The sequence below is a fragment of the Elephantulus edwardii genome, unplaced genomic scaffold (genome assembly GCF_000299155.1).
Source record: "Elephantulus edwardii isolate Elephantulus edwardi_28Jun2011 unplaced genomic scaffold, EleEdw1.0 scaffold00005, whole genome shotgun sequence".
Taxonomy (NCBI): Eukaryota; Metazoa; Chordata; class Mammalia; order Macroscelidea; family Macroscelididae; genus Elephantulus; species Elephantulus edwardii.
The window spans coordinates 6,641,952-6,650,322 of record NW_006399755.1 but is presented as its reverse complement, the minus strand read 5'-3'; the positions used below and the strand labels follow the sequence as shown (position 1 = coordinate 6,650,322).

At 38.5% G+C, this 8,371-nt stretch overlaps 1 pseudogene; it reads left to right on the top strand.

Annotated features, from left to right (window-relative positions):
• Positions 1-8,371, top strand: part of LOC102862731 — a 54,526-nt pseudogene that overhangs the window by 41,123 nt on the left and 5,032 nt on the right.

Here is an 8,371-nt window from a genome sequence, read left to right as displayed (position 1 = left end):
ATGAAGGTTCTGATCCAGCAGGCTTAGATAAGACTTGTGAGTCCAAGTCCTAATACCCCAGCATTATCTCTTTATCAGGTCAGTACCAAGGTGACATCATTCTTACAGACATCTTTTCCTTCCAACTTCTAATTGAGTCTGGTACTCCGCTCGTGGCTCTTATGGCTTTTTTTCGTCCCAAGTGGGTGTCAGCAGATGGGACTTGCCAGATGAATTGGGGGTCTCTGGCCCAGAGCCCACCAGCATTTGGGGTTGCCGGAGTTTTAAAATACTCTTTAGAGTGGTAAAGTAGAGGCCTGTCTGTTTGCTCTACTGAAATAACATAGTGTTGCTGTGATGGTGGACAACTGGGCCATAGGCGTGTCAAACACCATAATTGGCCACCCATCATGAGCAGTGTTTGTTGGAGCTCCCAGACTGATTCAGGTTTGGAAGCAGGACTGGCATCCACTTCCTAAAATACATACCTCTGGAAAGTCTATAAACTGGGAGAAATGATGATAGTTCTAGAAAGGCTTCAGGCCTTTGCTCATTTGTTTATATATAAATCCTTCCCTCTTGTATACTCAGTCTACATGGTGGACAAATCGTTCAAAAAGTTAGACTCTATGAAGAAACATATGTCATCAAAATAGGAGGAGATTGAAGAAGCAGTGGAATGCTCCCAGATGGGCGTTTTTGGGTGGTGAGAGTCAACGAGAATGCATGATTATGGAAGAATTTGGAATGATGGAGCTCAGGGAGTTTGAACCATGTTTTGGTTCTTAAATTTGGTTGGTCCCAAGGGCCTGCGGTCCTCAGGCCTGGTTTTAATAGTTTTTGATCAAACCTTTTTCTAGGTCCTATAACACTCGTCTGTGCATTTGCTGTACAGAGGTGACTCATGGTTGCTGTGATGCTGAACACTGTGACACTGATATATCAAATGCAATAATGGTTACCCATGGTGGACAGTTTGTTGGAGCTCCCTAATTGAAAGAAGCTTGGAAGGAGGAGTGGCATCCACTTCCGAAACAGCTTGCCTCTGGAAACCCTTTGAACCTGGAGAAAGGATGAAAGTTATACAAGTGTTCAGGTCTTTCATTCATAGTGTTGCTATGAGTTGTCTACAACTCGACAGTACTTAACAATAACAACAACAACATAACTCCAAGCTCTACTCCATCTTTCCTACTAAGGGTTTCTTAACTTTATTGGTAAAATTAAATGACTCTCAAGTGCTCCCTCAATCTGGAGATGAGAAGGAAGCTGACCCAGTCCTTGTGCGGGTTTTCAGTCTTCAGATGCTCTGTGAGTCGCACTGCCAATTCTAAAACAAGGGGCTCAATTCCACCAGTTGCTCCAAGAGAGAAAATTGGCAATCTCTTCACGTGAAATTTACAGCCTCTGAAAATCTGATGGAATGCCAGCTGTAAGTTAATTCCTACTTAACGGCCGTGTGTGTGTGAGAAAGAGAGCAAATACTTAGGAATCCAGGTAATGTGTAGGAGGCACAGTGTTAACCAAAAGGTTGGCAGTTCAACCCCACCTGTGGCTCTGATGGAGAAATATGAACCAGTCATCTAGTAAACTGACCTACTAAATATTTGCAGACTCAGAAACCCTATGGAATGGTCCTATCTGTCCTCTAGGGTTTAGGGTATCAGAATGAACTTGATGGCTGAATATTTGACAGTACTTACTTGGTCTCAGCTTAATGAGTTAGCTGACATTCCAGCTTAACCCTGACCTACTCTGTTCTCTGTTCTGAGACTTCCATATGTGATTCCATTGTCACCTTAGGCAGAAGTCATTGCATTCTCTGATCAGAACAGAGATAGATGAGAAGAGATGGCAGAGAACACACACACACACACACACACACACACACACACACACACACATAAATCCTTTCTCTTAGGACTTTCTTTGATCTTTGAAGGCATATTGTTGCTGTTGGTATTCAGTTTATTACAATCAATAGTAATCCCACATGACAGGGTAGAAGGCCTCATCAGATTTTTTTGCTTTTGCCTCATTGGATTTTCTAGACTATTATCTTTGTTTATAATAGAAGGAGCTCGCCAGTCCTTGCCCCATGGAGTTGCTGGGTGAGTTCTTTAGATGAGCAACTGAGTGCTTAACCATTGTGCCACCAATAGAAACAAAGAATGCAGAAAGCATAGCCTAGCCATGATGGAAAGCACGTTGACATCCATGATATCCCCCTCTGTACTACAGCCTTATGAGATCAAGAGGGCAGGACTTAACAATTCCATTCTAGCTAAAAGATCAGAGAGGTGACTTGACTTGTCAAGGCCCATAGCCAATAAAGGCTCAGACCTATACTCTTCATTATATATATAAAACAGAGCAAGAAACCACGTAACTTGCAATGAATTAATTCACTAAAATTTCATTAGAGTTTTAGAACTCTAAAATCTAACAAGCCCTTTCTTATGTGGTGTTTTCTGCTGTCAAATGTATAAAGAAAGTGGGAAAGGTATAGTTTCTTTCCATTTTAAAAATGAATATGTGGAGACACAGAGAGGGTGTGAATAAATAGACCAAGGTCACTACTCAATACATTTTAGAAGTAGGACCAGCACCCACGTGTTCAGATTCTTGGCAGGAGGCAGAGCCATGAGTTGAATGTTAGAGGGGTGGTGCCAGTGGGGCACTGAAGAGAATGGGGAAGGGATTTCTTGTGGGAGTAGAGGAAATGGAAGAGGCAACAAATAGGCAGTTTTCTAAGCAAGACTGCTGACAGCTAAAAAACGAAGTAATCCCAAAGGTAAGAAAGTATTTTAAAGTTGCACAAGGAATGATTTAAAACAGATTTTTCAAAAAGACGAAGAAAAATGAGTGACTCAGAGCAAAATAATCTCTATTCTAAGTGACTATTTTGTCATTTGTTTTTCTGTGGGAGGCAGGGTTAGTGGAATGGTGTGACCCAAATAAAACTCTTATTTAAAAAAAAAATTGGCAGCAAAAGAGTAAGGCAAGTCCTTTTTTTTTTTTTTTTTTTTTTACCATTGGCAAAAAGTTTTGTTTTTTTTTTTTTTAGGCAAGTCCTTTTCAAAGGCTAGGGGAGGGACACAAAGGAATTCATATTGCAGATTTGCTTTTGGTCACAAAACTGCTCTCATGCAATTCACTTGCTTATCAGACTGCTAACAGAATTATTCTCCCTTTGAAACATATCCAGACACTGAAAAGCTAATAACTATTACTAAGTGAGCTCTAGTGGAATAACACTACCAATGTAAAGGCACTCAGTTCAAATCCACTAGCTGAGAAAGATGGGCAATTTCCTGCACAACAACTTCCTGTCTCTGAAAACCTGCGGGAGGTTCGGCTATGAGTTGGTTCCAATTTGATGATACATAAAAACAATTACCACTTATTAAACAACTGTTTTATCTGCCAGTAACTGATACTGAGCTTTACACAGATTATTTCTACTTTTCCTAAGAATACTGCAAAGGGTTTGTTTCATCTTTTCCATTTATGAAAGAAGAACCACAGAGAGATCGAATAGCTTGCTTCATGTCACACACCTAGAAGGTGCTTAAGCAGGTTTGTCTGACTCTTTAGACTTGTTGCTTTTAGCACATTGTGTTGTTGTTGTTGTTATGTGCTGTTGAGTTGGAACCCACTCATAGTTGACCCTCTAGCAGGTTTTCAGAGGCATTAAATCTCATGAAAGGAGATTGCCCATCCTTCTCCCATAGACAAGGTAAATACTGTGTATGGCTGTAGGCAATTTGTAAATACTCTGAGACACAAACATTTTTAGTCTCAATTTCTACCTTCTTGTTCCTTTATCATTAAATCAGCAAATATGGAAAGTATTTTTTTAATGCTGATTTAATTGTTTTTGTTGTGTACCATCAAGTCTTGGAAAGAGGAGTGGCATGCACTTCCATAATAGCTTGCCTCCGGAAACCCTATGAACCTGGAGAGAGGATGAAAGGCACCCAAGCGTCGAGGACTCTCCTTCATAGGGTCGCTATGAGTCGCCTGCGACTCAACGGCACTTCACAGCAACAACAACAACCGTCAAGTCAGAACCAACAGGCAGGTTTTCAGAGATAGTTAATGGCACTGGAGGAAACTGCCCATCTTTCTCCTGCAGAGCAGCTGGTGGATTCAGTGTGACTTTGGGATTGCAGTGCAGTTTCTTACCACTAGACCACCAGAACTCCTTTAACTGTAATGTATTGAAAAGAAAGAAATATGAGCCAGGATGTAAATAACAGAGAATCTAAATTCTGTTATATTTCCCATAAAATTTCTTCTTTTTCATGCAGGCCTAGCTTTTCAGATTATATTATAGTCAGAACCTTAATGAAGTGATCCATAAGTGGCATTAGAAGTAAGTATTGTCAGTCTGAGCTGGAGCAGGAGCCTCTGAGCAAAGTGATCAATGTATCTTTACAATCTCCCTTTCTCTTCAAAAACAGCATTCAGAGGTTTGAGGAAATCAGAACCTTGGAAATAGTAAATTAGCGTCCTTCTAGAGCAGATTGCCTAGGGTGATACAGCATTTTGTTGTTGTTGTTTTTCTGTGCCATTGAGTCAACCTTATGAACAACAGCTCTAAACCTTACCCTCTCCTAAGTCAACCACACTGTCTCTGATACACCTGACTCCATTGCCACAGTCACTGTGTCAATTCATTTCATTCAGAGCTCTCATGGCTTAGTGGTAAATAATGAGACTGCCAATGCAAAGGTATGTGGTTCAAATCTACCAGCTGGTTCTCAGGAGAAAGATGGACAATCTCCTCCCAAGCAATTTACTGTCTCTGAAAATCTGCTGAAGGGTCAGCTATGGGTTGGTTCTGACTCAACGGTGCACAACAACAACAATTATTAAAAGGGGACCTTTTACAGTGCATTAGGTGTTAGGCTATTAACCAAAAGCTACTCTACAGGAAAACAATGGGTGGTCCTTTTTGTAAAGATTTAAAGCTTTGGAAACCCAATTGAGGGTCGCCAATTGAGAACTAGCAGTGAGTTTGTTTTCTGGGGTTTTGGGTGTTATTACAGAGACCTCCTAGTTCAGTCATTAGACATTCCACTGCTAACCAAAATGGAGGCAGTTTAAACTCACTCTCTAGGAGAAAAATGTGCCAGTCAGCTTCCATAAAGATTGCAGCTTTGGAAACCCACGTGGCAATCCTATTTTGTCCTCTAAACTTATTATAAGTCAGAATTGACTCAACGGCAAAAGGTTTGGTATTACTGAGAGAGTACTTGGTTGGTTGACATGCTTGGCTGGTAATCAAATGACTGGAGGTTTGAAATTACTCAGAAGCCTCTTGAAATAAAGGACTGTCAATTTGTACTTCATAAATCAGTCATTAAATACTCTATGGAGCATAGTTGTATCCTCACAATACCATGTGTCAGAATCAACTAGACAATTGATCACTAGTATTACTAACACCCTCTATGTTCCCTGTTCTCACTACAGTGTTTTGATTAAAATCTCTGGGCCAGTCAATTCTTCACTCTTTTAATATTTACATCATACTATAACAAATTTGGAAGCAGGAGTAGCATTCACTTCCTAAATAACTTGCCTCTGGAAACTATGAACTTTGATAAATGTCAATAGTTGTAGAAGGGCTTCAGGCCTTTTGTTCATAGGGTCGCTATGGGTCGTGCTCAACTCGAAGGCAATCAACAACAACAGCAATTATAACAAATATGGAAATATGGAAAAAATATGGAAGCAGGAGTGGCATCCACTTCCTAAACAACATGCCTTTGGAACTCTATGAATTCTGATAAAAAATGATAGTTATAGAAAGGCTTTAGGCCTTTTATTTATAGGGTCACTATGAGTCATGCTCTACTTGACAGCAATCAACAACAACAACATAACAAATAAATACTGATAGGACATATTCTAATAATCTAATTGCTTTCATTTTAACAGGTGAAATCAGGAAGTATCTTTGACAATTTCCTTCTTACGAATAATGAAGAGTTTGCTGAAGAAGTTGGAAACAAAACCTGGGGAATAAGAAAAGTAAGGTGCTTCCCACCCTGACCTCCAGAGGTGACTTCTCAGTTGTGCTGCTCTGGTGTTTCAGAAATTAGCTTTACACATCATTGCCTCATTTGCTAGTCACATGACCTTAGGAAGCAGAGGCAAAGAACTCAAATTCTTTAGGTAGCTGCAATTCTGTTGATGACTCTTTGAACCTTTTCCAGAAGTTAGCCCTTTAAGCTCATGGAGATAGATGCTATTTTTTTTTTCTTTTCACATTTATTCAGGCCTTGGAACTGAGATTCAGAAATTTCTAAATTTCAGAGTGTGTATACACACACATATATACACACAAATATATGTATATACACATTCATATATATACACACATATATATGTATATACACATTCATATGTATATACACATTTGTATATATACACACATTTATATATATATAAAATCTCACCTAAGGTCACATACAGCCGTTAACTTCTTGGATTAGAATTTAAACTCTAAACTCATGCTGTCTGTTGTTTCATGCTCTTCTTGGTGGCACTCACAGGTTCTGCTGCTTCGTGCTGGGTTATTCTGCTGTTGAGGATTGTGATGTAGAAGGAGCTGCCATCCCCCTTTCTGATATTGATGGCTTGGAGAAGACAGGAAGTTGCTAGGGTTGTTTACCAGTTCTCCTGTTCTCAGAAATATCCTGTGGGTGGGGTGGTACTGAGGATGATAGCCTCATGATGGTAACACCCCTAGTCCAGACTTCCTGGTTTTGCTGGAAGGTCCATTCCAGCAGGTTTATGGTCAGTGCTTGATTACCCAATAGGCCAGTTGAACTCTGCTCATCACACTAGCAAAACATAGACACCAAAACATTTTTTTTCTGATTGTTTGTATATGTTAACATTTTTTAAAAAATACATTATCTGGGAGGATACTTCTTTTTTAAATTTAAGGGAAAGTTTATAAATCATTGTTTTTACATTCAATCATTCATACACATTTTGTCTTGCATCATTATAATGACAAGTCCATGTGATCATATACATTTTAATAGCATTAAAGATAATATATAATTACAATGTCAAATCAATATATTATATATTGCCTGCCCTTCACCCAATTTGTCTATTAGTGTTTATTCCCCTTTCCCTCTTTTCTCATTTCTGTAATCATTCAAAATTATACCATGATACCTCCACAAAGCACTGAAGGAGTCATTGAGAAAAGAGCAAATTTGATTTGATTTTTATACTTAGCTTCTTGATTTTTTTTGAGGGGTTATCATATAATATTTCACTGAGGCATATTTTTATTGATGTTAGGAGTTATCAAGATGTTGGGGGTTTTTTATTCATTATAACTCTACATAATAACATAGAACTGTCCCATAGATTTTCTTTTTTGTTGTTGTTCATAGTTAGATATAATGTTTATTTCTTTTTTTTCCATTCATTCATTGTTGCATATTTTCCTCCCTGCCCAACCTTTTCCTAGGGTTTCTTTTTTTTTTTAAAAAAATTTATTGTCATTTTCATAAAAGTTTACAAAGTATATTACTTTTTCATCCAATCCTTCATATATATTTTGTTTCATAACATTACAATACCCACAAGGTCACTTCACTCTCCCCACTTCTTCCTCATAATTCTTATCTCCATTAGTCCTCCTACCCTACTATTTCCCTTCTTTTTATTCCCCCTCCCCAAGGTAATAGAAATATTTTGAAAAACGCAATTCAGTCCTTTACAACACATTAAAACTTTTTTTGAGATTATCTCTAAACTCAGGTGGGATACATGCTCTGGCTCTTGTGGACATGGTTTTGGGGGGTTTGTTTGTTTTTTAAAAATTTTATTATTTTTGTATGTGTGTACTGTCAAATCACATCTGACTGGTACAGGAGGAGATTGCCCCTCCATCTCCAGCAGAGCATCTGGTGGATTTGAACCATTGGGTTGTTGTTTTTTTAAAAAAAAAAAATTTAGAATTCTTTTGAGATTTTAATGAAAGTTTATGGAGAACTTGGATTTCCATTCATTCACTCATTGTTGTATATTTTTTCTCCCTGCACCCTCCCCCCCATCTCAGTTTGCTTTTCTCTTTGGAAAAAAGAATTCTTGCATTGTTATACAGTCCCCTTGCCCAATGTACTTTACTATGCAGCTCTTATTCTGAACTCATGTCATGCCAATAATACCTAATCATATATTCCTTTTATATAGTCCTCTCCCTTGTCTGTTTCAATGCCATGCACATTATTTATCCCCTCTTTTTTTAGTTTCCCCCAACCCCCATGCCGGTCCTGTTTTATAATAATAGAATTATGCAGTATTTGTCTTTTGTGACTGAGATCGTTTACTCAGCATAATGTCTTCCATGGTC